At 46.8% G+C, this 15,545-nt stretch overlaps 1 pseudogene; it reads right to left on the bottom strand.

Annotated features, from left to right (window-relative positions):
• Nucleotides 1-15,545, bottom strand: part of LOC127925754 (copine-4-like) — a 109,530-nt pseudogene that overhangs the window by 15,497 nt on the left and 78,488 nt on the right.

Here is a 15,545-nt window from a genome sequence, read left to right as displayed (position 1 = left end):
TCCAACTTCAGCGATTTTGCAATTCGTTCCAGTCACAGGCAGCAGAGTACTGGAACGAAAGGCGGCCAAATGAGGTGTTGGCTTTAGGGATGATCAGTGAGATACACCTGCTGGAGCGCGTGCTACGGATGGGTGTTGCCATCGTGACCAGTGAACTGAGATAAGGCGGAGCTTTACCTAGCATGGACTTGTAGATGACCTGGAGCCAGTGGGTCTGGCGACGAATATGTAGTGAGGGCCAGCCGACTAGAGCATACAAGTCGCAGTGGTGGGTGGTATAAGGTGCTTTAGTGACAAAACGGATGGCACTGTGATAGACTGCATCCAGTTTGCTGAGTAGAGTGTTGGAAGCCATTTTGTAGATGACATCGCCGAAGTCGAGGATCGGTAGGATAGTCAGTTTTACTAGGGTAAGCTTGGCAGCGTGAGTGAAGGAGGCTTTGTTGCGGAATAGAAAGCCGACTCTTGATTTGATTTTTGATTGGAGATGTTTGATGTGAGTCTGGAAGGAGAGTTTGCAGTCTAGCCAGACACCTAGGTACTTATAGATGTCCACATATTCAAGGTCGGAACCATCCAGGGTGGTGGTGATGCTAGTCGGGCATGCGGGTGCAGGCAGCGATCGGTTGAAAAGCATGCATTTGGTTTTACTCGCGTTTAAGAGCAGTTGGAGGCCACGGAAGGAGTGCTGTATGGCATTGAAGCTCGTTTGGAGGTTTGATAGCACAGTGTCCAATGACGGGCCGAAAGTATATAGAATGGTGTCGTCTGCGTAGAGGTGGATCAGGGAATCGCCCGCAGCAAGAGCAACATCATTGATATATACAGAGAAAAGAGTCGGCCCGAGAATTGAACCCTGTGGCACCCCATAGAGACTGCCAGAGGACCGGACAGCATGCCCTCCGATTTGACACACTGAACTCTGTCTGCAAAGTAATTGGTGAACCAGGCAAGGCAGTCATCCGAAAAACCGAGGCTGTTGAGTCTGCCGATAAGAATATGGTGATTGACAGAGTCGAAAGCCTTGGCGAGGTCGATGAAGACAGCTGCACAGTACTGTCTTTTATCGATGGCGGTTATGATATCATTTAGTACCTTGAGTGTGGCTGAGGTGCACCCGTGACCGGCTCGGAAACCAGATTGCACAGCGGAGAAGGTACGGGGGATTCGAGATGGTCAGTGACCTGTTTGTTGACTTGGCTTTCAAGACCTTAGATAGGCAGGGCAGGATGGATATAGGTCTATAGCAGTTTGGGTCCAGGGTGTCTCCCCTTTGAAGAGGGGGATGACTGCGGCAGCTTTCCAATCCTTGGGGATCTCAGACGATATGAAAGAGAGGTTGAACAGGCTGGTAATAGGGGTTGCGACAATGGCGGCAGATAGTTTCAGAAATAGCGGGTCCAGATTGTCAAGCCCAGCTGATTTGTACGGGTCCAGGTTTTGCAGCTCTTTCAGGACATCTGCTATCTGGATTTGGGTAAAGGAGAACCTGGAGAGGCTTGGGTGAGGAACTACGGGGGGGTGGAGCTGTTGGCCGAGGTTGGAGTAGCCAGGCGGAAGGCATGGCCAGCCGTTGAGAAGTGCCTATTGAAGTTTTCGATAATCATGGATTTATCGGTGGAGACCGTGTTTCCTAGCCTCAGTGCAGTGGGCAGCTGGGAGGAGGTGCTCTTGTTCTCCATGGACTTCACAGTGTCCCAGAACTTTTTGGAGTTGGAGCTACAGGATGCAAACTTCTGCCTGAAGAAGCTGGCCTTAGCTTTCCTGACTGACTGCGTGTATTGGTTCCTGACTTCCCCTGAACAGTTGCATATCACGGGGCTATTCGATGCTATTGCAGTCTGCCACAGGATGTTTTTGTGCTGGTCGAGGGCAGTCAGGTCTGGAGTGAACCAAGGGCTGTATCTGTTCTTGGTTCTGCATTTTTTGACCGGAGCATGCTTATCTAAAATGGTGAGGAAGTTACTTTTAAAGAATGACCAGGCATCCTCAACTGACGGGATGAGGTCAAAGTCCTTCCAGGATACACGGGCCAGGTCGATTAGAAAGGCCTGCTCACAGAAGTGTTTTAGGGAGCGTTTGACAGTGATGAGGGGTGGTCGTTTGACTGCGGCTCCGTGGCGGATACAGGCGATGAGGCAGTGATCGCTGAGATCCTGGTTGAAGACAGCGGAGGTATATTTGGAGGGCCAGTTGGTCAGGATGACGTCTATGAGGGTGCCCTTGTTTACAGAGTTAGGGTTGTACCTGGTGGGTTCCTTGATGATTTGAGTGAGATTGAGGGCATCTAGCTTAGATTGTAGGACTGCCGGGGTGTTAAGCATATCCCAGTTTAGGTCACCTAACAGAACAAACTCTGAAGCTAGATGGGGGCGATCAATTCACAAATGGTGTCAGGGCACAGCTGGGAGCTGACGGGGTCGGTAGCAGGCGGCAACAGTGAGAGACTTGTTTCTGGAGAGAGTAATTTTCAAAATTAGTAGTTCGAACTGTTTGGGTATGGACCTGGAAAGTATGACATTACTTTGCAGGCTATCTCTGCAGTAGACTGCGACTCCGCCCCTTTGGCAGTTCTATCTTGACGGAAGATGTTATAGTTGGGTATGGAAATCTCTGAATTTTTGGTGGCCTTCCTGAGCCAGGATTCAGACACGGCAAGGACATCAGGGTTAGCAGAGTGTGCTAAAGCAGTGAGTAAAACAAACTTAGGGAGGAGGCTTCTGATGTTCACATGCATAAAACCAATACTTTTTCGATCACAGAAGTCAACAAATGAGGGTACCTGGGGACATGCAGGGCCTGGGTTTACCTCCAACTAGAGGAAACTTTCACACACAAACTTTGAAAAGTTTTTTTTTTCAGGAGAGGAGGAATCAACATTGAAGTCACGAGCAACAGTCATTGCACAACATTTGATATAATAGCTGTTAACGATTGGCCTCACCTGTCGTAATCCTGGCAGATCTCCCCTACAGCGACCAGAGCTTTGAGGTACTCGTTAGGCTGGTATGGATGGATGTAGTGTAGAGAGCAGCTGTTGTGAGGATCCCCGTTCGAGGCGGTGAAATCAATAGCTACCTGGGAAGACAAGTGGTAATCAAAGGGGAGTTTGACTCAATTACCTCAAATGTATGCACCTTCCCTTTACACCTCTCCTCACTCTGACACATACACCATCCCACCTTCCCTTTACACCTCTCACTCTGACACATACACCATCCCACCTTCCATTTACACCTCTCACTCTGACACATACACCATCCCACCTTCCCTTTACACCTATCACTCTGACACACACACCATCCCACCTTCCCTTTACACCTCTCACTCTGACACATACACCATCCCACCTTCCCTTTACACTCTCACTTGACACATACACCATCCTACCTTCCCTTTACACCTCTCACTCTGACACATACACCATCCCACCTTCCCTTTACACCTATCACTCTGACACACACACCATCCCACCTTCCTTTACACCTCCTCACTCTGACACACACACCATCCCACCTTTCCCTTTACACCTCTCACTCTGACACACACACCATCCCACCTTCCTTTACACCTCTCACTCTGACACATACACCATCCCACCTTCCCTTTACACCTCTCACTCTGACACACACACCATCCCACCTTCCCTTTACACCTCTCACTCTGACACACACACCATCCCACCTTCCCTTTACACCTCTCACTCTGACACACACACATCCCACCTTCCCTTTACACCTCTCACTCTGACACATACACCATCCCACCTTCCCTTTACACCTCTCCCTCACTCTGACACACACACATCCCACCTTCCTTTACACCTCTCACTCTGACACATACACCATCCCACCTTCCTTTACACCTCTCACTCTGACACACACACCATCCCACCTTCCCTTTACACCTCTCACTTGACACACACACCATCCCACCTTCCCTTTACACCTCTCACTCTGACACATACACCATCCCACCTTTCCTTTACACCTCTCACTCTGACACATACACCATCCCACCTTCCCTTTACACCTCTCCCTCTGACACACACACCATCCCACCTTTCCCTTTACACCTCTCACTCTGACACACACACCATCCCACCTTCCCTTTACACCTCTCACTCTGACACATAGACCATCCCACCTTCCTTTACACCTCTCACTCTGACACATACACCATCCCACCTTTCCCTTTACACCTCTGACTCTGACACATACACTATCCCACCTTCCCTTTACACCTCTCACTCTGACACATACACCATCCCACCTTCCTTTACACCTCTCACTCTGACACATACACCATCCCACCTTCCCTTTACACCTCTCACTCTGACACATACACTATCCCACCTTCCCTTTACACCTCTCACTCTGACACATACACCATCCCACCTTCCTTTACACCTCTCACTCTGACACATACACCATCCCACCTTTCCTTTACACCTCTCACTTGACACATACACCATCCCACCTTCCCTTTACACCTCTCCCTCTGACACACACACCATCCCACCTTCCCTTTACACCTCTCCTCACTTCTGACATATACACCATCCCACCTTCCCTTTACACCTCTCCCTCTAACACACACACCATCCCACCTTCCCTTTACACCTCTCCACTCACTCTGACACATACACCATCCCACCTTCCTTTACACCTGACACACTCTGACACACACACCATCCCACCTTCCCTTTACACCTCTCCCTCCCTCTGACACACACACATCCCACCTTCCCTTTACACCTCTCCCTCACTCTGACACATACACCATCCCACCTCTTCCTTTACACCTCCCTCACTCTGACACACACACCATCCCACCTTCCCTTTACATCTCTCACTTGACACATACACCATCCCACCTTCCATTTACACCCACCTTCCCTCTCACTCTGACACACACACCATCCCACCTTCCTTTACACCTCTCACTCTGACACATACACCATCCCACCTTCCTTTACACCTCTCACTCTGACACACACACCATCCCACCTTCCTTTACACCTCTCACTCTGACACATACACCATCCCACCTTCCCTTTACACCTCTCACTCTGACACATACACCATCCCACCTTCCATTTACACCTCTCACTCTGACACACACATCCCACCTTCCCTTTACACACCTCTCACTCTGACACATACACCATCCCACCTTCCCTTTACACCTCTCACTCTGACACATACACCATCCCACCTTCCTTTACACCTCTCCCTCTCCTTTACACCTTCACTCTGACACATACACCATCCCACCTTCCCTTTACACCTCTCACTCTGACACATACACCATCCCACCTTTACCCTTTACACCTCTCACTCTGACACACACACACATCCCACCTTCCCTTTACACCTCTCACTCTGACACATACACCATCCCACCTTCCCTTTACACCTCTCACTCTGACACATACACCATCCCACCTTCCCTTTACACCTCTCACTCTGACACATACACCATCCCACCTTCCCCTTTACACCTCTCACTCTGACACACACACCATCCCACCTTCCTTTACACCTCTCACTCTGACACATACACCATCCCACCTTCCCTTTACACCTCTCACTCTGACACATACACCATCCCACCTTTTCCTCTTTACACCTCTCACTTGACACATACACCATCCCACCTTCCCCTTTACACCTCTCTCACTTCTGACACATACACCATCCCACCTTTCCTTTACACCTCTCACTTGACACACACACCATCCCACCTTCCTTTACACCTCTCACTCTGACACATACACCATCCCACCTTTCCTTACACCTCTCACTCTGACATATACACCATCCCACCTTCCTTTACACCTCTCACTTGACATATACACCATCCCACCTTCCCTTTACACTCTCTCACTCTGACACATACACCATCCCACCTTCCCTTTACACCTTTCACTTGACACATACACCATCCCACCTTCCTTTACACCTCTCACTTGACACATACACCATCCCACCTTCCCCTTTACACCTCTCACTCTCACTGACATATACACCATCCCACCTTTCCTTTACACCTCTCACTCTGACACATACACCATCCCACCTTCCTTTACACCTCTCACTTGACACATACACCATCCCACCTTCCCTTTACACCTCTCACTCTGACACATACACCATCCCACCTTCCCTTTACACCTCTCCTCACTCTGACACATACACCATCCCACCTTTCCTTTACACCTCTCACTCTGACACATACACTATCCCACCTTCCCTTTACACCTCTCACTCTGACACATACACCATCCCACCTTCCCTTTACACCTCCACCTCACTCTGACACATACACCATCCCACCTTCCATTTACACCTCTCACTCTGACACACACCCATCCCACCTTCCTTTACACCTCTCACTCTGACACATACACCATCCCACCTTCCTTTACACCTCTCACTCTGACACATACACCATCCCACCTTCCTTTACACCTCTCACTCTGACACACACACCATCCCACCTTCCTTTACACCTCTCACTTGACACATACACCATCCCACCTTCCTTTACACCTCTCACTTCTGACACATACACCATCCCACCTTCCTTTTACACCTCTCACTCTGACACATACACCATCCCACCTTCCTTTTACACCTCTCACTCTGACACATACACCATCCCACCTTCCTTTACACCTCTCACTCTGACACATACACCATCCCACCTTTCCCTTTACACCTCTCACTCTGACACATACACCATCCCACCTTTCCTTTACACCTCTCACTCTGACACACACACCATCCCACCTTCCCCTTTACACCTCTCACTCTGACACATACACCATCCCACCTTTCCTTTTACACTCTCACTCTGACACACACACCATCCCACCTTCCCTTTACACCTCTCACTCTGACACATACACCATCCCACCTTCCCTTTACACCTCTCCTTGACACACACACCATCCCACCTTCCTTTACACCTCTCCTCACTCTGACACATACACCATCCCACCTTCCCTTTACACCTCTCACTCTGACATATACACCATCCCACCTTTCCCTTTACACCTCTCTCACTCTGACACACACACCATCCCACCTTCCCTTTACACCTCTCACTCTGACACATACACCATCCCACCTTCCCTTTACACCTCTCACTCTGACACATACACCATCCCACCTTTCCTTTACACCTCCCACCTTCACTCTGACACATACACCATCCCACCTTTCCTTTACACCTCTCACTCTGACATATACACCATCCCACCTTCCTTTACACTCTCCCTCACTCTGACACATACACCATCCCACCTTCCTTTACACCTCTCACTCTGACACATACACCATCCCACCTTCCCCTTTACACCTCTCACTCTGACACATACACCATCCCACCTTCCCTTTACACCTCTCACTCTGACACATACACCATCCCACCTTCCCTTTACACCTCTCACTCTGACACATACACCATCCCACCTTCCCTTTACACCTCTCACTCTGACACACACACCATCCCACCTTCCATTCACCTTCCCTTTACTCACTCTGACACATACACCATCCCACCTTCCCTTTACACCTCTCACTCTGACACATACACCATCCCACCTTCCCTTTACACCTCTCACTCTGACACACACACCATCCCACCTTCCTTTACCCTCCTTTACACCTCTCACTTGACACATACACCATCCCACCTTCCTTTACACCTCTCACTCTGACACATACACCATCCCACCTTCCCTTTACACCTCTCCCTCACTCTGACACATACACCATCCCACCTTCCCTTTACACCTCTCACTCTGACACATACACCATCCCACCTTCCTTTTACACCTCTCACTCTGACACATACACCATCCCACCTTCCCTTTACACCTCTCACTCTGACACATACACCATCCCACCTTCCATTTACACCTCTCACTCTGACACACACACCATCCCACCTTCCTTTTACACCTCTCACTCTGACACATACACATCCCACCTTCCTTTACACTCTCACTCTGACACATACACCATCCCACCTTCCCTTTACACCTCTCACTCTGACACACACACCATCCCACCTTCCCTTTACACCTCTCACTCTGACACATACACCATCCCACCTTCCCTTTACACTTGACTCACTCTGACACATACACCATCCATCCCACCTTCCTTTACACCTCTCACTCTGACACATACACCATCCCACCTTCCTTTACACCTCTCACTCTGACACATACACCATCCCACCTTCCATTTACACCTCTCACTTGACACATACACCATCCCACCTTCCCTTTACACCTCTCACTCTGACACACACCATCCCACCTTCCTTTACACCTCTCACTCTGACACACACACCATCCCACCTTCCCTTTACACCTCTCACTCTGACACATACACCATCCCACCTTCCTTTACACCTCTCACTCTGACACACACACCATCCCCCTTCCTTTTACACACCTCTCACTCTGACACACACACCATCCCACCTTCCCTTTACACCTCTCACTCTGACACACACACCCCTCCCACCTTCCCTTACACCTCTTTACACTCACTCTGACACACACCCACCTCCCACCTTCCTTTACACCTCTCCCTCACTCTGACACATACACCATCCCACCTTCCTTTTACACCTCTCACTCTGACACACACACCATCCCACCTTCCCTTTACACCTCTCACTCTGACACACACACCATCCACACCTTTCCTTTACACCTCTCCCTCACTCTGACACACACCATCCCACCTCCCACCTCTCCTCACTTACACCATCCTACCTTCCTTTACACCTCTCACTCTGACACATACACCATCCCACCTTCCCTTTACACCTCTCCCTCACTCTGACACATACACCATCCCACTCTGTCTGCTCTGCTATCCTCTTCTACTCTGTTGGGCTTGTTCCCCCTCTCTCTTTTTGTCATCTCTTATTCTTTTTATCCTCATTTAAAGTCAGTCATCTCTTTGATTCTTCCTCTCACGTCTGTGATCTATGGATACATTGTTCCTCGTTAGAAACGGTTAGAGGCAGAACGTTTCTCATTTGTTGTTTAGCCTGGCACAGAGAGAGAGCCTAACACTCTCGCTAAGGGATCTGAAGGAAGTATGGAGCCCATTTAAATGTCAACATCAACCACGGTCGCCTTTTAGGTGGTAGGAATAAAAGGAAACGTTAGTGTATCATAAGAGCAAACACTTCCTGGTCAATTAAATGTACCTCAATAAGACCTCCCTTGAGAAGTAGTTTCACACAAACACTATTTACAGGCAGGGGGCAGAGGGCATCCCTTATCCAGAAAAACAACAGATAACTAGAACCCACGTGTTCACAGCTGGGAGAAAGGGATTCTTGAAAAGCTGCAGCAGGCAGAGGTTTGTTTCCCAGGTGGTGAAAATGAACCATTCTCACTATCAGAACAAAAGAGGATTATTTATGTAAGCTCCTAAGCTAATGCCTAGGCTTAAACTCGGCAGGCTAACTCAGTCTTGTGGCACACACATGACCCTGGTTAAAACCCAGTCTGTCACATATACGTCACCCAACTAAAAAGAGAATAATGAGGGCAGTGCCATTTTTTAAAAAGTCATATGCATTATTTTTGTGTATTTGAATACATTTTGGCATCCTGTGAGTGAATGTGTGAGTCATGCATGTTAGTGTGAGTGTCAGTGTGAACTCACTGTAAACTGGATCTGACAGCCTCCCATGATGTAATCCAGGAAGGAGTGCATCTTGATGATCTGTGGATGGGAGACAGCAGTTGAGGGCGGGGGACCTCAGCTACCCACAGTGAGAATTGGCACCAATCACTTGGGGATGACATGACAGACACAGTAACTGACCACTTAGGAACATCTTATCCCTTATTCCAGCCACTTACAAAGCAGCTAGTTTAGCATGTTAGCCATTAGCTTTGAGAAAGCAGCTGGCTGTGGGTGTTGTTCATTATGTCTCTGTTACAACTGGTGTCACATGTTGGCCAGTGTTGGGAAATATCAGAGAGGAAGAAGTGGGGATTTACCTGGCCAAAATCTGTCTACGTGAGATAAGCCTTTTGTTGGTCTATGCGAGTGTGTCAAATTACGAGGCTTATTTAATCTAACAGAAGTTAAATAATGTTTAGGCTGTTACAAATTATATAAGTGGATGAACATGGAATTCCGCAACTTTAGGAAATACGACTTAGTTGTGCCTGTTGTTCACACACGTATCTGCCCTCTCATTAGCTAGAATCCTTCCACTTTATCTCGCCTCCTCCCACCTGCCTCCCATCTTTGAGAACATGTAAACTCAGCAAAAAGAAACGTCCTCTCACTGTCAACTGCGTTTTTTCAGCAAACTTAATTAACGTGCAAATATTTGTTTAAACATAACAAGATTCAACAACTGAAACATAAACCAAACAAGTTCCACAGACATGTGACTAACAGAAATTGAATAATGTGTCCTCCTCCTGGACTGCACCAGATTTGCCAGTTCTTGCTGTGAGATGTTACCACACTCTTCCACCAAGGCACCTGCAAGATCCTGGACATTTCTGGGGAAATTGGCCCTAGCCCTCACCCCTGATCAACAGGTCCCAGACGTGCTCAATGGGATTGAGATCCGGGCTGTATGAGATCCAAGCAGTATGGCTGTGGTATTGTCATGCTGGAGGGTCATGTCAGAATGAGCTCCACGAAGGGTACCACATGAGAGAGGAGGATGTCTTCCATGTAACGCACAGTGTTAAGATTGCCTGCAATGACAACAAGCTCAGTCTGATGATGCTGCAACACATCCCCCAAGACTACTACAGACCCTCCACCTCCAAATCGATCCCGCTCCAGAGTACAGGCCTCGGTGTAACACTCAGTGAAGAGCACTTTTTGCCAGCCCTGTCTGGTCCAGCGACGGTAGGTTTGTGCCCATAGGTGACGTTGTTGCCGGGTGATGTCTGGTGAGGACCTGCCTTACAACAGGTCTACAAGCCTCAGTCCAGCCTCTCAGCCGATTGCGGACAGTCTGGAGCACTGATGGAGGGATTGTGCGTTCCTGGTGTAACTCGGGCAGTTGTTGCCATCCTGTACCTGTCCCACAAGTGTTGTCATGTCTGCTCCCGCTCTTTCTCCCCTGGCACTTGAAGGCCCCAGGTTGCCCTGCATCATGCACTCCTGCCATCCATCACACACACCTGCCTTCCCTCGCTATGCGCATCAGCGTTATTGGACTCACCTGGACTCACTTATCACCTGTTAATTTCTCCCACTATGTTTGTCAGTTCCGCAGCTCTGTTCCCTGCTGCATTGTATTGTTTTCTGTCGCTGTTCCTGTCTCTGTTCCATGTCCGTTATTTATTCAATGTTTTACGCCCTGCACCTGCTTCCTCTCCAGCGTCAACTCATGTGACAGGTGCGATGTTCGGATGTACCGATCCTGTGCAGGTGTTGTTACATGTGGTCTGCCACTGCGAGGACGGTCAGCTGTCCACCCTGTCTCCCTGTAGTGCTGTCTTAGGCATCTCACAGTATGGACATTGCAATTTATTACCATGGCCACATCTGCAGTCCTCATGATGAGCAGGGACCCTGGACATCTTTCTTTGGTGTTTTTCAGAGACAGTAGAAAGGCCTCTTTAATGTCCTAAGTTTTCATAACTGTGACCTTAATTACCTACCATCTGTAAGCTGTTAGTTTCTCAACGACCATTCCACAGGTGCATGTTCATTAATTGTTTATGATTCATTGAACACGCATGGGAAACCGTGTTTAACCTGTTACTCCTACCCCTACTTTTTCGAACATTCTGTTAAAAATCGCGCAACATTTCAGCACCCTGCTACTCATGCCAGGAATATAGTACATGCATATGATTAGTATGTGTGGATAGAAAACACTCAGACGTTTATAAAACTGGTTAAATCACGGCTGTGACTATAACAGAACGTGCGTTTCATCGAAAAGTGCAGGAAAATCTGATCACTTTAAATGCGAAAATACATCCATGCACACTTCAACAATTGTTAAACGTGAACCACATTAAATGGGGCTGAGGTTTGCAATACCTACAGCTTCCACACGATGTCAAGAGTCTTGTCATTTGCCTACTATTTGTTTCTTGGTCAAACAGACACAAGGCAGAGCAGTTCTTCCTGTCTCCGACCGGATATTTTGCTGAGATTTACCGGACATTATTTCCCAGACGTACAGCTATAGAATATACATTGCCTCGTGATCAATTTGATCGCTTATTAACGTTACTAATACCTAAAGTTGCATTACAAAAGTATTTAGAAGTGTTTTGTGAAAGTTTATCATCAACTTTTTAATTTAAAAATGACGTTACGTTATAAAACGCTATTTTTTTCGTTGATCACACAGTCTTCAGATCGATATCTAGGCTATATATGGACCGATTTAATCGAGAAAAAAAGACCCAATAGTGTTTATGGGACATCTTCGAGTGCCAACAAAGAAGATGGTCAAAGGTAATGAATGTTTTATATTTTATTTGTGCGTTTGTGTCGCGCCGACTATGCAAATTATTTTGTTTACGTCCCCTGCGGGTCTTTTGGGGTGTTACATGCTATCAGATAACAGCTTCTCATGCTTTCGCCGAAAAGCATTTAAAAAATCTGACTTGTTGCCTGGATTCACGAGTGTAGCTTTAATTCAATACCCTGGATGTGTATTTTAATGAACGTTTGAGTTTTAACGAGTGCTATTAGCATTTAGCGTAGCGCATTTGCATTTCAGATGTCTAGATGGGACGCCTGCGTGTCAGGTAGGGAGCAAGAGGTTAAACCCTTTACAATGAAGATCTGTAAGTTATTTGGATTTATACTAATTGCCTTTGAAAGACAGAGTCCTGAAAAAGGACATTTATTTTTTTGCTGAGTTTATTTCCTTTGTTGGAGCGGTCACTCGACTATCTTCTCAATATAATAGATTGTCTTGGTAAGTAGCAATCTGCCAATAAAGACACTGAGAAAGGCCAGCACTTATTTAATGGGAATATGTCTGCATTTAAAAACATCATTAGCTATTCCACAGTGTCTCCATGCAGACATAGTTGTCCCTAATTACACTAATTTTAAGGTCATCCGTGGGTTCAGCAGATGGAAGAAATGTCATATTAGTCAGATTCCATCTGATCACAACCATCCTTCACATCCATAACAGTAACAGGATGATAAATGTTCTGGAACCGTCTGCCAATGAGACTTAGACATCAGGTTAGAGAAAGTGGTGGGCGGAGGAAGGATGGAATGAGTGTGTGAATGAGAGAGAGTCGTGAATCACCTTGCACTGATTGAGAATGACGATACCAGAGTTCTTGTAATTCTTCTTCTTCATCTGATACTTGGGGTTTATACACTCCCATTGGACCTGGCGTGATCAAATATAAAAAAACACTATCACAATAAGTACAGTATCATCCCTACAGTATGTGACTTGGTGGCGGGAGATTGACTGTGCTAAACAGAGATGAAAAAATCATTAAAAATGACAGGATTGATAGACTATATCATCCCATTGGATAACATGGAGCGATGGTAGTGAGGCCAGACAATGGAGTGAAAGAAAGCAATATGATCACAGCAATGAGAAGATGCAAGGAAATGGAACTGTGGAGCGTGTTAGGGAGAATAATTAGCAAATTCAAGCAACAACAGCCTGACGAGGTTTGGTTTCTGGATCATTTGTTCGCTCACTAATGAGGGGAGCGTTATCCATTCATGCCTGTACAGATTAGCTCAGTCATTTCAATCTGCTGCTCAAAACAGAAAACAACTCCTGTGTTGAAATCCACCACTTTTCCTCTAAGGGTCATGGGAGAAAAAACAAAACATCAGTCACCTAATCGTCTCAGGAACAGGCTGTCCGTGCTGTTCTCTGTCGTTCTCTTCAGCTCACAAAAACCGATTATATAACCATTATCATAAAAGTGGATACCCAACTAGTTGTAGCTCCATGAATGATTAGCAGATAATGGGTAAAAAAAACTAGATATCTCCATCAGCCAAATCACCAATTTCAGTAGGAGTCAAAAGCCCCTGTGTATCCTACAGCATATGTGGCATTGGAGTCTAATGAAATGGGTCGTATGTAACGGGTTTAATGCCAGCAGGTCCTGCAGTCTTCTTAAATTCCATGAAGGAGCCAATTAGTGGTGTGACCGGCCTTTAAAAAGCTTGCTGCATTTGAGGCCCGAGCACCGTAGGGTTTATTTAGACTACGAAGTGAGCCACATTGTAATATAATTAGCCTAGAAGCCTCAGCCTGGAGCTCCTTTTGTGTGCTAATGAAGACACAGCTGTCTGCCTGGACCAGACGGCGTGATGAAGGAGAGGCATCCAGCGTTGTACGGCAGTACGGGTTGTCACCTGTCATCCTCACCATGAACATCGACTAATTAAATGCATTCTTTCTTGTTCTTGTTCCAAGGGAAGCTGTTCGGTTTGCAAAACTCTGACATTAGGTAAAAACTTAAAATGTCTTAAAACAGTCTCCTCAAACTATCTCTTTAAGTGGCGATGAAGGCTGATCTCTATTAAAAGAATAAAAAAATCTGTCTATATCAAAGTGCCTTCAATTGAAATCAAGGTTAAGTACCCTTTGACCTTACCTTTGATGATCTTCATCAGAATGCACTCCCAGGAATCCTAGTTCCACAATAAATGCTTGATTTGTTCGATAATGTCCATTATTTATGTCCATGTAGCTACTTTTGTTAGGGCTTAGGTATACAAAACGCTGTGCAGGTCCATCCGAATGTCGGACAAAAACTTCAAAAAGTTATATTACAGGTCAGAAGAAACTTGTCAAACTAAGTATAGAATCAATCTTTTAGGGTGTTGTGGAGAGTTCTCCAACTGGAGAATTCCTTTGTGTGTAGAGTTTGGATTTCATCTCAGGTTTTGCCTGCCATATGAGTTCTGTTATACTCACAGACATCATTCAAACAGTTTTAGAAACTTCAGAGTGTTTTCTATCCAATATTAATAATAATATGCATATATTAGCAACTGGGACTGAGGAGCAGGCCGTTTATTCTGGGCACCTCTGGGCAACTGTCATCCAAGCTACTCAATACTGACCCTGCAGCCATAAGAAGTAAGGTAAGGGTTATGGTTAAGGTTAGGTGAGGGTAGGGGTTAAGGTTAGTGTAGAGATGTCACAAGGATGCCAAATAGCACTAACCATGGCTCAATGGATCCATTACCAAAGCATTCTGAGCTGGAAGGAAACAGCAAGGATTCTTTCCCAAACACACCAGGCAGGACAGAACTTTCACTCTCTCACACCCTTGTCCTCCATACAGTGAAGGAGAGAGTGCTGATTTCTGAATTACACTGGTACAGAGAGAGAGACAGAGGAGACGGTGGCTACCGGATGATGGGTAGGCTGAGAGAGATCCATTGTCATTTGTTTGGTTTTTCCTGAAGGCTTCTGTCCGACTCTTCCCTGTGGAGCGCTGAAATATCTCAGCACTCAATGAGAGAAGTAAGTATCTCCTCCGGGGAGAAAAATGTCCTGAG

The sequence above is a fragment of the Oncorhynchus keta genome, unplaced genomic scaffold, assembly GCF_023373465.1.
Source record: "Oncorhynchus keta strain PuntledgeMale-10-30-2019 unplaced genomic scaffold, Oket_V2 Un_contig_6213_pilon_pilon, whole genome shotgun sequence".
In the NCBI taxonomy this organism is placed as follows: domain Eukaryota; kingdom Metazoa; phylum Chordata; class Actinopteri; order Salmoniformes; family Salmonidae; genus Oncorhynchus; species Oncorhynchus keta.
The sequence above is the reverse complement of the archived record's forward strand: the minus strand, read 5'-3'. Positions and strand labels throughout refer to the sequence as shown.